This window comes from Cherax quadricarinatus, unplaced genomic scaffold (assembly GCF_038502225.1).
Source record: "Cherax quadricarinatus isolate ZL_2023a unplaced genomic scaffold, ASM3850222v1 Contig121, whole genome shotgun sequence".
NCBI classification, from domain to species: Eukaryota; Metazoa; Arthropoda; class Malacostraca; order Decapoda; family Parastacidae; genus Cherax; species Cherax quadricarinatus.
This window is the reverse complement of record NW_027195147.1, coordinates 255,001-270,270: the sequence shown is the minus strand read 5'-3', so window position 1 is coordinate 270,270 and position 15,270 is coordinate 255,001. Positions and strand designations below refer to the sequence as shown.

At 43.8% G+C, this 15,270-nt stretch overlaps 1 protein-coding gene across 2 annotated transcripts in view; it reads right to left on the bottom strand.

The window, feature by feature from the left end:
• The window catches only part of LOC128704518 (protein hunchback-like), a 175,896-nt gene that overhangs the window by 37,051 nt on the left and 123,575 nt on the right, over positions 1-15,270 (bottom strand). For both annotated transcript variants that reach the window (XM_053799634.2, XM_053799633.2), the window contains exon 2: positions 1,278-1,406. The gene's annotated coding sequence lies outside the window, so the exon portion shown is untranslated. The remainder of the gene's footprint in view (positions 1-1,277; positions 1,407-15,270) is intronic.

Here is a 15,270-nt window from a genome sequence, read left to right as displayed (position 1 = left end):
CCGGTGGATCAGGGCCTAATCAACCAGGCTGTTACTGCTGGCCGCAGATCACAAACTCTCCCACAAACATAAGACAGACCAGAATGTTCAATAGTGACAAATTCCAACTTCTCAGGTATGAAAGGAATTACTAATGGTTAAAAATCACAATATATTTTTTTAAACGGTAAGCCAGCGGAAGGCTTCGGTCAAATGACCAAAAGCTCCATCTGAGGGTGATCATATAACCAAGACCAGCGTCAGGAAACACTTGTCCTGTTTCCTGACAAACCTGACCTAGCAACAGTTAGACAACTTTATTCCGAAACGTTTCGCCTACACAGTACGCTTCTTCAGTCGAATACAGAAAGTAGGCCTACTTTCTGTATTCGACTGAAGAAGCCTACTGTGTAGGCGAAACGTTTCGGAATAAAGTTGTCTAACTGTTGCATATGTGTCTTACCTAACAACCTGTCGGTATTGTATACCATTTTGATGTTCAAACTTGACCTAACCTAACCTAACGTAACCTAACCTAACCTAACCAAACCTAACCTAACCTAACCAAACCTGACCTAACCTAATCAGCTATGACAAGAATGAAGAACACAAGAGGAACACTGGAAAGAAAACACAGAAAATCAGATAAGAAAAACGTAAGAAGCAGTTAAAGGCTTTGCAAATTATAATTAGGTCAGTGCAGCTAAGACAAAAAAAAATACAGTAGTGATGGATGGCTTTGAAAACCGACAAGTTGAAGAATTGATTACCTCAAACTTCTACTCTCCTTACCCATTTCTACTTTGTATTGGACTGATGAAGTCACTGTGTGGCGAAACGTTTCCTCAATAAAGATTCCCATGTGTTGCATAAGTGTCTCAATTCTTCAGAAATACAGTAAACATTCTGACAAGGAGAAACAGTAACATTTAGTGACACTCATCGATACCATGCCCAGCCCTTCTAGGGTAGGGTAGGTGCCTGTGCCCGAGCCTTTAGCTCATAAGACTGTCATTCCCATTTGCTCCCCTTGGGGCGGGGATGGCAGACCAGAGAGGCCTAGCTTGTGGCTAGGCCTGGGGACAGTTGGTCCCAAAGATGAGGAGGTCCTTGTGCCTCCTCCCATGGGAGACTTAGGTCTCAGACACTCCCTAAAGAGGGAGCCAAGGCCGGGCCACCACTTGGAAAAGGCCCAGGCTGGGAGAATACCGGCGAATATTTAATAATAATAATAATAAATTAGTGACACTATTTAAATCATTCGTTCTCTCATGTCTAACATTATATTCAGAACTTACTTTTTTGTGATTGCAGTAGTCGAGTCTCAGCTCCTGGCCTCGCCTCTCTGCTGGCCACTACTGGGTTTCCCCTCTCTTGTCTGTGTGAGCGCTATCATACCTCCGTTCCAGGGAGGAGATACATCAGACCTGAAAAATATACAGAGATCGTTTACTGCCCACGTAGGAGTAAATAAAACTTCTAAACTACTGGACATGCTTCAAATGTTTGAAATTTATTTTCTGGAACAAAGAAAAGAGGAACAAAGAAAAGAGAAATACCTAGTGATATCAGTAAAATGGGTACCTGGGTGTTAGTCGACTGGTGTGGGTCGCATCCTGGGACACTGACCTAAGGTGGTCGCCTAAACTGATAAACTCCAGATATATGAAAGATATGTAAGGTTCGCCTAACTGGTCTGGAAGCTCTCGTACTGGAACGAGAAATATTAGAGGAGGTGTAGAATGAAGCAAGTGTAGAACAGAGGTGCCATAACTGCAATAAGAACATAAGAATATAAGGAAGGAACACTGCAGTAGGCCTACTGGCTCATGCAACAACGCCGGCAACAACAACTTGGTTGTACTATACGCACAGTAAGTTAGCACTGTCAACATCCTGAGCGCAAGACTTTTCAACTCGCTACCAGCTGATGACTACAACAGCCTGGTTATCTTGTTAGAACACTGTCATCATCTAATCACAGATCGGGTGGGGGGTTGAACCCATGGACTCACTATGGGTTCGAATCAAACCCGTTCCGTTAACACGATTTCGTGAGTCACACTTCGATGTACCTTCAATATACCTTTGATGAGTTTCGAGAGTCTTTCTACTCCAGGGTCAGGCTCGTCTGGTGCTAGCCTGATCAACCAGGTTGTTGCTGCTGCAGGCCAGCAGCCCAACATATCCATCACCACCCATGGACCAAGACTCGCCAATTTGCTACAGCAGCAAGTAACAACAGTCTGTTTGTACTAAAATAAGATATTGCAAATATTGCCAGAACAGAGGCAGATGTTTTCAAAAGACAACTGAATCACAGCCTATAATAAACGTCGTAACAGCCAGGCTGTGGTGGCCCAGTAGGCCTACAAGCAGCAGGCATCACAGCCTGCTAGAAGACAAATCAACAAGGAGGCCTAATCTCAACCCGCGGCACCTCACTTATTACAATAAAAAGACACCTGACAACTTACAATAACTAGACACTTGTATACTTGCAACGGACGCCTGTATACTTGCAACGGACGCCTGTATACTTGCAACGGACGCCTGTATACTTGCAACGGACGCCTGTATACTTCCAACGGACGCCTGTATACTTCCAACGGACGCCTGTATACTTCCAACAGAAACTTGCATACTTGCAACACACCAGCATAGTTGCAACAGACGCCTGTATACTTGCAACAGACACTTGCATACTTGCAACACACCAGCATACTTGCAACGGACGCCTGTATACTTCCAACGGACGCCTGTATACTTCCAACAGTAACTTGCATACTTGTAACACACCAGCATACTTGCAACAGACGCCTGTATACTTGCAACAGACACTTGCATACTTGCAACACACCAGCATACTTGCAACAGACGCCTGTATACTTGCAACAGATACTTGCATACTTGCAACACACCAGCATACTTGCAACGGACGCCTGTATACTTGCAACAGACACTTGCATACTTGCAACACACCAGCATACTTGCAACGGACGCCTGTATACTTGCAACAGACACTTGCATACTTGCAACACACCAGCATACTTGCAACAGACGCCTGTATACTTGCAACAGACACTTGCATACTTGCAACACACCAGCATACTTGCAACAGACGCCTGTATACTTGCAACAGATACTTGCATACTTGCAACACACCAGCATACTTGCAACGGACGCCTGTATACTTGCAACAGACACTTGCATACTTGCAACACACCAGCATACTTGCAACGGACGCCTGTATACTTGCAACAGACACTTGCATACTTGCAACACACCAGCATACTTGCAACGGACGCCTGTATACTTGCAACAGACACTTGCATACTTGCAACACACCAGCATACTTGCAACAGACGCCTGTATACTTGCAACAGACACTTGCATACTTGCAACACACCAGCATACTTACAACAGACACGTATACTTGCAACAGACTCTTGTATATTTGCAACACACGCCTGTGTAATTGCAACAGACACCTGTATACTTGCAACAGATGCCTGTATACTTACAACAGATGCCTGTATACCTGCAACAGATGCTTGCATACTCGCAACACACCAGCATACATGCAACAGATACCTGCATATTTTTCATCACACACACACACCCACACACACACACACCCACACACACACCCACGCACACACACACACACACACACACACACACACACACACACACACACACACACACACACACACACACACACACACACACACCACACACACACACACACACACACACACACACACACACACACACACACACAGGGAGAGAGTGGACCTAGTGGTGACCAGTGAAGAGGCGGGGCCAGGAGCTATCACTTGCCCCTGCAACCAAAATTAGGTGAGTACATACACACCCGTCTCAACAAAGAGTGATTTAAAGGTGTTAAAACGGAGTACATCAGGCCCGGCACCGAGTACCCAGCACCACCATGGAGCCCAAACATCACCACACAAGTCAATCACCTGGAGAAAGAATAGTCCCGGAAAAGAGTAAAGAACAAAAGGGGAGACACAATAACAACATACACGATACTAAGCCCGTAGGGGTAATACAGCGCATGGAGAATGGGACTCAGTAAGGTTATACAAGATTAAGGAGGGTAGTCCAAGTTCCTTGGATCAAGAGCCCTTAACCAATGTCAAAAGGATTTGGAATAGTGAATAAAATCAGGATGAAGGATGAAGAAGGATAATGAAGGATGATGAAGGATGATGAAGGATGAAGGAAGATGAAGGATGAAGGATGAAGGAAGATGAAGGATGAAGGAAGATGAAGGATGAAGGAAGATGAAGGATGAAGGAAGATGAAGGATGAAGGAAGATGAAGGATGAAGGAAGATGAAGGATGAAGGAAGATGAAGGATGAAGGAAGATGAAGGATAATGAAGGATGATGAAGTATGATAAAGGATGATGAAGGATGATGAAGGATGAAGGATGATGAAGGGTGATGAAGGGCGATGAAGGGTGATGAAGAATGATGAAGGATGATGAATGAAGGGTGATGAAGGATGATGAATGAAGGGTGATGAAGGGTGATGAAGGATGATGAAAGATGAAGGATGATGAAGGATGGAGAATTAAACTTATGACGATGTTTCGGTCTGTGTCAGACCGAAACGTTGTCATAAGTATCGATCTCTTAATGGCGGATTATTTGTGCATCGTTCCTGTCACGGTATTGTATTTGTTACCTGGAGGTTACCTGGAGGTTACTTGGTTACCTGGAGGTTACCTGGTTACCTGGAGGTTACCTGGTTACCTGGAGGTTATTCCGGGGATCAACGCCCCCGGTTTAATCTTTACGATGTTGCTATCTGTGATGATAAACACCGGGTAATACCTGTATTATACCTGTGAGAAGACAGGTCAAGACTACGAGAAGACAGGTCAAGACTACGAGAAGACAGGTCAAGGCTACGAGAAGACAGGTCAAGGCTACGAAAAGACAGGTCAAGGCTACGAAAAGACAGGTCAAGGCTACGAAAAGACAGGTCAAGGCTACGAGAAGACAGGTCAAGACTACGAGAAGACAGGTCAAGACTACGAGAAGACAGGTCAAGGCTACGAGAAGACAGGTCAAGACTACGAGAAGACAGGTCAAAGCTACGAGAAGACAGGTCAAAGCTACGAGAAGATCAGGACAGATTACACTACTCATTTGGTATGTGGCTGTTTGATTTCAACCCATTTCTCTCAGGTATCCTCCACACTACTAGCTTGAGGATGGGGGATACAAACCAGGATTACAGGATATACGTCAATATAATAATTCTATATCTGTTGCCATGGTAACAACGAAATCTACTCAGGTCTGCTAAGAAAATACATAACAAAGAGAGAGGAGGTACATTAAGCATCTAGTACACGTCTCTTTCCAAGCACGTCTACTTAACCCAGTATAGGTGATATACCTTTTGATGTATACCTCTGATATACCTTTGATGAGTTTAGAGAATCCTACTCCCGGAGCCCGGCAATAGGTCAGGCTCGTCTGATACTGTGAGAGGATGTGAGTGTTCGTATTATATCAATATATATATATATATATAGATATATATATATATATATATATATATATATATATATATATATATATATATAGTGTCGAATAAGTAAAATTTGCGATTTTGGCTTAAATAGCAATGCTCTTCTTGCCGAATAAGGCAAGCGAAAATTTGTGTATGCAATAATTTCGCAAAAATCATTTTGAACCTAACGAAAAAAATATATTTCATTGTGTGGCCTGGTGGTTAACGCACCATCAACAGCATCAACAGCACCATCAACAGCAGCAGCAGCACCATCAACAGCAGCAACAGCACCATCAACAGCAGCAACAGCACCATCAACAGCAGCAACAGCACCATCAACAGCAGCAACAGCACCATCAACAGCAGCAACAGCACCATCAACAGCAGCAGCAGCACCATCAACAGCATCAACAGCACCATCAACAGCATCAACAGCACCATCAACAGCAGCAACAGCACCATCAACAGCAGCAGCAGCACCATCAACAGCATCAACAGCACCATCAACAGCATCAACAGCACCATCAACAGCAGCAACAGCACCATCAACAGCAGCAACAGCACCATCAACAGCAGCAACAGCACCATCAACAGCATCAGCAGCACCATCAACAGCATCAACAGCACCATCAACAGCATCAACAGCACCATCAACAGCAGCAACAGCACCATCAAGAGCAGCAGCAGCACCATCAACAGCATCAACAGCACCATCAACAGCATCAACAGCACCATCAACAGAAGCAACAGCACCATCAACAGCAGCAGCAGCAGCATCAACAGCACCATCAACAGCAGCAACAGCACCATCAACAGCATCAACAGCACCATCAACAGCATCAACAGCACCATCAACACCATCAACAGCACCATCAACAGTACCATCAACAGCACCATCAACAGCACCATCAACAGCATCAACAGCACCATCAACAGCATCAACAGCACCAGCAACAGCATCAACAGCACCATCAACAGTACCATCAACAGCAGCAACAGCACCATCAACAGCACCATCAACAGCAGCAACAGCACCATCAACAGCATCAACAGCACCATCAACAGCATCAACAGCACCATCAACAGCAACAGCAACAGCATCAACAGCACCATCAACAGTACCATCAACAGCAGCAACAGCACCATCAACAGCAGCAACAGCACCATCAACAGCATCAACAGCACCATCAACAGCATCAACAGCACCATCAACAGCATCAACAGCACCATCAACAGCAACAGCAACAGCATCAACAGTACCATCAACAGCAGCAACAGCACCATCAACAGCAGCAACAGCACCATCAACAGCATCAACAGCATCATCAACAGCATCAACAGCACCATCAACAGCATCAACAGCACCATCAACAGCAACAGCAACAGCATCAACAGCACCATCAACAGTACCATCAACAGCAGCAACAGCACCATCAACAGCAGCAACAGCACTATCAACAGCATCAACAGCATCAACAGCATCAACAGCACCATCAACAGTACCATCAACAGCAGCAACAGCACCATCAACAGCACCATCAACAGCACCATCAACAGCAGCAACAGCACCATCAACAGCAGCAACAGCACCATCAACAGCACCATCAACAGCACCATCAACAGCACCATCAACAGCAGCAACAGCACCATCAACAGCACTATCAACAGCATCAACAGCATCAACAGCAGCATCAACAGCATGAACAGCACCATCAACAGCAGCATCAACAGTGCAACAAACAGCAACAGTGCAACAAACAACAGTAACAGTGCAACAAACAGCAACAACAGTGCAACAGCAACAACAGTGCAACAAACAGCAACAACAGTGCAACAAACAGCAACAACAGTGCAACAAACAACAGTAACAGCGCAACAAACAGCAACAGTGCAACAAACAGCAACAACAGCGCAACAAACAGCAACAGTGCAACAAATAGAAACAACAGTGCAACAAACAGCAACAACAGTGCAACAAACAGCAACAACAGTGCAACAAACAGCAACAACATTGCAACAAACAGTAACAGTGCAACAAACAGCAACAACAGTGCAACAAACAGCAACAACAGTGCAACAAACAGCAACAACAGTGCAACAAACAGCAACAACAGTGCAACAAACAGCAACAGCGCAACAAACAGCAACAACAGTGCAACAAACAGCAGCAACAGTGCAACAAACAGCAGCAACAGTGCAACAAACCGCAACAGTGCAACAAACAGCAACAGTGCAACAGACAGCAACAACAGTGCAACAAACGGCAACAACAGTGCAACAAACAGCAACAGTGCAACAAACAGCAACAACAGTGCAACAAACAACAGTAACAACGCAACAAACAACAGTAACACTTCTGTTATAGAGAGATCCCAGTGTAATATGGCGTCTCACAGAGGTCCCCCATCCCTCCCTCTTTTGGTAATTGTATTTTTCTGATTGGCTGAAAAAGCCTCTGCCCCCGCCCCCTCTGCGACTTTCTCCATATTCTTCCTTCTCCTCTTCCTTCTCTTCCTCCTCCTCCTTCTCTTTCTCCTCCTTCTCCTTCTCTTTCTTCTCCTCCTCCATTTCCTGAGCCATGACTCACTCTCGCTCGTGGCAAACATTGTTATACCTTAATGTAAGAGAACAGTTAGCGTAACAATGCTGTACACACACACACACACACACACACACACACACACACACACACACACACGTCAAGAAACTAGAGAAAGTACAAAGGTTTGCAACAAGGTTAGTTCCAGAGCTAAGGGGAATGTCCTATGAAGAAAGATTAAGGGAAATCGGCCTGACGACACTGGAGGACAGGAGGGTCAGGGGAGACATGATAACGACATATAAAATACTGCGTGGAATAGACAAGGTGGACAAGGACAGGATGTTCCAGGGAGGGGACACAGAAACAAGAGGCCACAATTGGAAGTTGAAGACACAAATGAGTCAGAGAGATAGTAGGAAGTATTTCTTCAGTCATAGAGTTGTAAAGGCAGTGGAATAGCCTAGAAAATGACGTAGTGGAGGCAGGAACCATACACAGTTTTAAGACGAGGTTTGATAAAGCTCATGGAGCGGGGAGAGAGAGGGTCTAGTAGCAACCGGTGAAGAGGCGGGGCCAGGAGCTAGGACTCGACCCCTGCAACCACAAATAGGTGAGTACAAATAGGTGAGTACACACACACACACACAGCCACAGAGTAGTCAGGAAGTGGAATAGTTTGGGAAGCGATGTAGTGGAGGCAGGATCCATGCATAGCTTTAAGCAGAGGTATGATAAAGCTCACGGTTCAGGGAGAGTGACCTAGTGGCGACCAGTGAAGAGGCGGAGCCAGGACTCGACCCCTGCAGCCTCAACTAGTTGGAGTACAACTAGGTGAGTACACACACACACACACGTAGTGGAGGCAGGATTCATACATTGCTTTAAGAAGAGGTGTGATGAAGCTCATGGAGCCAGCAAAGAGGCGGGGCCAGGAGCTGTGACTCGACCCCTGCAACCATAACTAGGCGAGTACAACTAGGCGAGTACAACTAGGTGAGTACACACACGCACACACACACAAACAATATTTATTTACCTCAGACATATTCTCAAAAAACTAGGGATGCCAAGCCCATGATGACACTGTTCAGGTCGCTTGTTTTATCTAGGCTGGAATATTGCTGCACACTAACAGCACCTTTCAAGGCAGGTGAAATTGCTGACCTAGAAAATGTACAGAGAACCTTCACGGCGCGCATAACGGAGATAAAACACCTCAAATACTGGGAGCGCTTGAAGTTCCTGAACCTGTACTCCCTGGAACGTAGGCGGGAGAGATACATGATTATATACACCTGGAAAATCCTAGAGGGACTAGTACCGAACTTGCACACGAAAATCACTCACTACGAAAGCAAAAGACTTGGCAGACGATGCAACATCCCCCCAATGAAAAGCAGGGGTGTCACTAGCACGTTAAGAGACCATATAATAAGTGTCAGGGGCCCGAGACTGTTCAGCTGCCTCCCAGCAAACATAAGGGGGATTACCAAGAGACCCCTGGCAGTCTTCAAGCTGGCACTGGACAAGCACCTAAAGTCGGTACCTGACCAGCCGGGCTGTGGCTCGTACGTTGGATTGCGTGCAACCAGCAGTAACAGCCTGGTTGATCAGGCTCTGATCCACCATGAGGCCTGGTCACAGACCGGGCCGCGGGGGCGTTGACCCCCGGAACTCTCTCCACGTATACTCCAGGTAAGAGCCTAAATAAAAATTCATTTAGGTAATTATACACAATGTACGAGAGGCTCATCTTCGAGTATCCAGCGCCACCATGGAACCCTCTCACCTGTTCAAAGATATCAAGAAACTAGATGTGTGCGTCAGGTGCAGCACGATCCGGGAAAGGCATCATTCAATTCCTCAGTGATGAGAGAAAGGTATCCCTGTATCTATTAAGCCTAGCACCAACTACTTCCGTGGTATAAGAAAGGTATCCCTGTATCTATTAAGCCTAGCACCATCTACTTCAGTGGTATAAGAAAGGTATCCCTGTATCTATTAAGCCTAGCACCATCTACTACAGTGGTATAAGTAAGGTATCCCTGTATCCATTAAGCCTAGCACCATCTACTTCAGTGGTATAAGAAAGGTATCCCTGTATCCATTAAGCCTAGCACCATCTACTACAGTGGTATAAGTAAGGTATCCCTGTATCCATTAAGCCTAGCACCATCTACTTCAGTGGTATAAGAAAGGTATCCCTGTATCCATTAAGCCTAGCACCATCTACTTCAGTGGTATAAGAAAGGTATCCCTGTATTCATTAAGCCTAGCACCATCTACTTCAGCGGTATAAGAAAGGTATCCCTGTATCCATTAAGCCTAGCACCATCTACTACAGTGGTATAAGTAAGGTATCCCTGTATCCATTAAGCCTAGCACCATCTACTTCACAGGTATAACAAAGGTATCCCTGTATCTATTAAGCCTAGCACCATCTACTTCACAGGTATAACAAAGGTATCCCTGTATCTATTAAGCCTAGCACCATCTACTTCACAGGTATAACAAAGGTATCCCTGTATTCATTAAGCCTAGCACCATCTACTTCACAGGTATAACAAAGGTATCCCTGTATTCATTAAGCCTAGCACCATCTACTTCACAGGTATAACAAAGGTATCCCTGTATCTATTAAGCCTAGCACCATCTACTTCACAGGTATAACAAAGGTATCCCTGTATCTATTAAGCCTAGCACCATCTACTTCACAGGTATAACAAAGGTATCCCTGTATCTATTAAGCCTAGCACCATCTACTTCACAGGTATAACAAAGGTATCCCTGTATATATTAAGCCTAGCACTATCTACTTCACAGGTATAACAAAGGTATCCCTGTATCTATTAAGCCTAGCACCATCTACTTCACAGGTATAACAAAGGTATCCCTGTATAACATAGACGAGCCGCCTCTACAAAGACCAAAATCAGCCTAAAACTTGTACTAAACAAGATGGAAATCAGAGACAAATATCCCAGACTACAACTACACTAAGTTTGAAGACGTTCCGAAGCTGCATTCTCATGTTATCAACATTGAGGTTTGAAGCCGATCTCATGAGGCATTTCCACATTATTGCATTTCAAATTATCCAAATTTCTTCAATTAAACCGGCCCATTTTTACCCCCACAACCCAAGATTAAACCAAAAAGTTGACTAATTAAGTTAAACCAGACCTTAGAACTTGAAAATGGTTTAAAAGTGACATTTTCCAGTTACTGTTTGAAAATCTTTGTTATTAATAAAACTGGAAAATTATAACGTATAAAATAAACAACTGGCGCACTGTTTTATTTGTATGAAAGTTTGATGTCTATCAGAAGAAGCATTCTCCAGATATTACTCTCACTCTAACAAACCTATCTTATATATATATATATATATATATATATATATATATATATATATATACATATATATATATATATATGTGTGTGTGTGTATATATACATATATATATATATATATACATACATATATATATATATACATATATATATACATATATATATATATACATACATATATATATATATATACATATATATATATATATACATACATATATATATATATATACATATATATATATATACATATATATATATACATATATATATATATACATATATATATATATACATATATATATATATATATATATATATATATATGTATATGTGTGTATATATATATATATATATATATATGTGTATAATATATATATATATATATATATATATATATATATATATATATATATATATATATATATATATATAATCTTTTTCTCTATACAATTTATACAAACCACAGCTGACATCAATACTAATAATAATAATAATAATAATAATAATAATAATAATAATAATAATAATAATAATGAGACAATTTATACAAACTACAGCAAATTAGGTTAATTTTGTCCCCAGGATGCGACCCACACCAGTCGGCTAACACCCAGGTACCTACTTACTGCTAGGTAAACACGGACAGCAGGTGCCGTAAAGAAACGCCCCAGTGTTTCCACCCGTTCTGGGTATCGAACTATTGACCTCAAATGTGTGAGCTGAGTGCGCTACCAACCCAGACTAAGATCCGGCGAGAGGGAGACAGGAGATACCATCTGAGATGAGACACCGGGCTGTCAGGAACTACTTTTTGCCAGACTTAGGACAAAATCAATACACAGCTTCAGGAATAGGAGTAACTTTAATGCAAAAATGAGAAAACTTGTAATTTGGAGTTAAGAGGGGGGTCCAGGAGCTATACACAATCTCAGCTACCACAACTGATTACAGCATACACAAAAAATTAATACTGGTGCAGGGCTCTTGATCCAGTAAACTGGAGCTAACCTCTATTTCATCGATCACACTTGATTACCATTAAATCCCTGGGCAATATATGACCTTAACGGGTTTAGCGCTCAATTGTAATAATAATAATATAATTATTATTATTCAATGGTTGAGGCGGGAGAAACGGTTCAAACGGTAAGGGAAACGGCCCAAACGGTAAGGGAAACGGTCCAAACGGTAAGGGAAACGGCCCAAATGGTAAGGGAAACGGTCCAAACGGTTACCTGGAGGTTATTCCGGGGATCAACGCCCCCGCGGCCCGGTCCATGACCAGGCCTCCCGATGGATCAGGGCCTGATCAACTAGGCTGTTACTGCTGCCCGCACGCAGTCCGACGTACGAGCCACAGCCCGGCTGATCCGGCACTGACTTTAGGTATCTGTCCAGCTCTCTCTTGAAGGCAGCCAGGGGTTTATTGGCCCAAACGGTAAGGGAAACGGTCCAAACGGTAAGGGAAACGGCCCAAACAGTAAGGGAAACGGCCCAAACGGTAAGGGAAACGGTCCAAACGGTAAGGGAAACGGCCCAGACGGTAAGGGAAACGGCCCAAACGGTAAGGGAAACGGCCCCAACAGTAAGGGAAACGGCCTCAACGGTAAGGGAAACGGCCCAAACGGTAAGGGAAACGGCCCTAAGGGTAAGGGAAACGGCCCAACGGTAAGGGAAACGGCCCCACCGGAAGGGGAAACAGCTCAAAGAGTAAGGGAAATTGCCCCAACTGTTGGGGAAACGACCCAAACGGTGAGGGAAACGGCCCCAACGGAAGGGGAAGCGGCCCTGGTGGTGGGAGGGGGGGGTATAAACGGTCCGAGCGGTGAGGGTGGGGGAGGATATAGATGGGGGTGAGGGAGGATAGAGATGGGGTGAGGGAGGATAGAATTAGGGGGGAGGGAGTTGAGGATACATTTGGAGTGTGGTTGAGAGAATAGATGGGGCATGGGTATGTAGGAATCATGGCTGTGATGGGGAGGAGTATGAGTGAGGGGGGTATTATGGGTGTGGTCAGGGGTGGGGGAGTGGTCAGGGGTGGGGCTTATCAGGGGTGGGGTGTTATGAGGGGTGGGGTACGGGGTATTGTCAGTGTCCGGGGTGTTGTCAGGGGTAGGGGGTGTGGTCAGGGGTAGGGGGTGTGGTCAGGGGTAGTGGGTGGGGTCCGGGGTGGGTGGGGTCCGGGGTAGGTGGGGGTGGGGAACCAAGGCTGAACACTCACAAACAACAATAATGACAACGAGAAGGAAGAAATAGAGGAAGTGGTGGAGGATTGAGAGGAGGAAGAGGAGGAGAAGGGAAGAAAGGAGGAGAAAAATTATAATTAGGAAAGCAGGCATTATTATTATTATTATTATTATTATTATTTAATTGTAAGTTTAATCTTAATATTATGAGGTATTATGGGATTGAACCCGCGGTCAGAGAGTCTTAAAACTCCAGCCCGTCGCGTTAGCCACTGGACCAGCTAGCCACAATAAGATTCATCCAACTAGGTATATTCCTACACCACAGGAAGGTTAGCACAGGCTAACCTTCCTATTCTGCTACCGAAGTGACTAGTTTATTATATATCCCCATATCCATCCTGTGGACGGTAGCACAACAACGTACGGATACACAATAAGCCTTGGAACTAGGCCCAAAAAGGGTTGACAGGCTTACATTTCCATTTATATCTACAAATTGTCTTATCTACCGCATGCAAATATAGGAAATTAGCTTAATATATCCTGGATCTATTTTCGTTAATGAAACAACTTAATATGTCACATAGGTTAATATACTGTCTCTAAATTCCTCATTAAAGTTGGGCAATGAAGTATTTAAAATTAAAGAAAGTGGCTATAAGGTTGACTTCATACTTTATACATTTAGTTTTATCATCTGTGTGTCTGCCAGTCTGCCAGTCTGCCAGAAGTACTTGTAACTAAGCCTGAGCCTGGCTACTGCGATGTCAGTCAGTCTGTGAGTCTGCCAAACTGTCAGGAGTACTTGTAACTAAGCCTGAGCCTGGCTACTGCGATGTCAGTCAGTCTGTGAGTCTGCCAAACTGTCAGAAGTACTTGTAAGTAGCCTAAGCCTAAGTCTGCCAGTCTGCCAGAAGTACTTGTAATTAAGCCTATGCCTGGCTGCTACAACGTCAGTCTGTCTGTGCCAGTCTGTCAGAAGTACTTGTAACTAAGCCTAAACTTGGCTACTGCGACTTCAGACTTCAGATAAGCATGTCTACTCTGTAGACATGCTTATCTATGTTCACGTTATCATAGCGAGTCATAGATCTACTCAGGCTTCTAACTGCACTCCTGTATCTTCACCTTCATTATTTATCTCTTAATATTATTCCTAATACTAGACACATATACCGCAGCTATATTCTATATTTTCCTAAAGGATACTAGGACAGGAGGGTTAGGGGAGACATGATAACGACATACAAAATACTGCGAGGAACTGAAAAGGTGGACAGAGACAGGATGTTCCAGAGATGGGACAGAGCAACAAAAAGTCACAATTGGAAGTTGAAGACTCAGATGAGTCAAAGAGATGTTACTCTCTGCGGCAAACCTAACAGTATATCACGAAAGAGTAATTCAGTGTATGATGGAATCAGAATATATTGTACGTTAATTCCCTTTTCTCTGATTTTTCAGTACTTATATCTGGCTTCTCTGATGATCGTGTTGTTAGTCATCATGCAACTCAAGAGTCCTCGATGATGACAGAATTAATAATAATCGAAGATTATCCAACCTATTTTTATGTTACCCAAGTAATAGCTTTTGTATCCTTTTACTCATGTACGAATTAATTACTCTACCATATTGTATTACTTT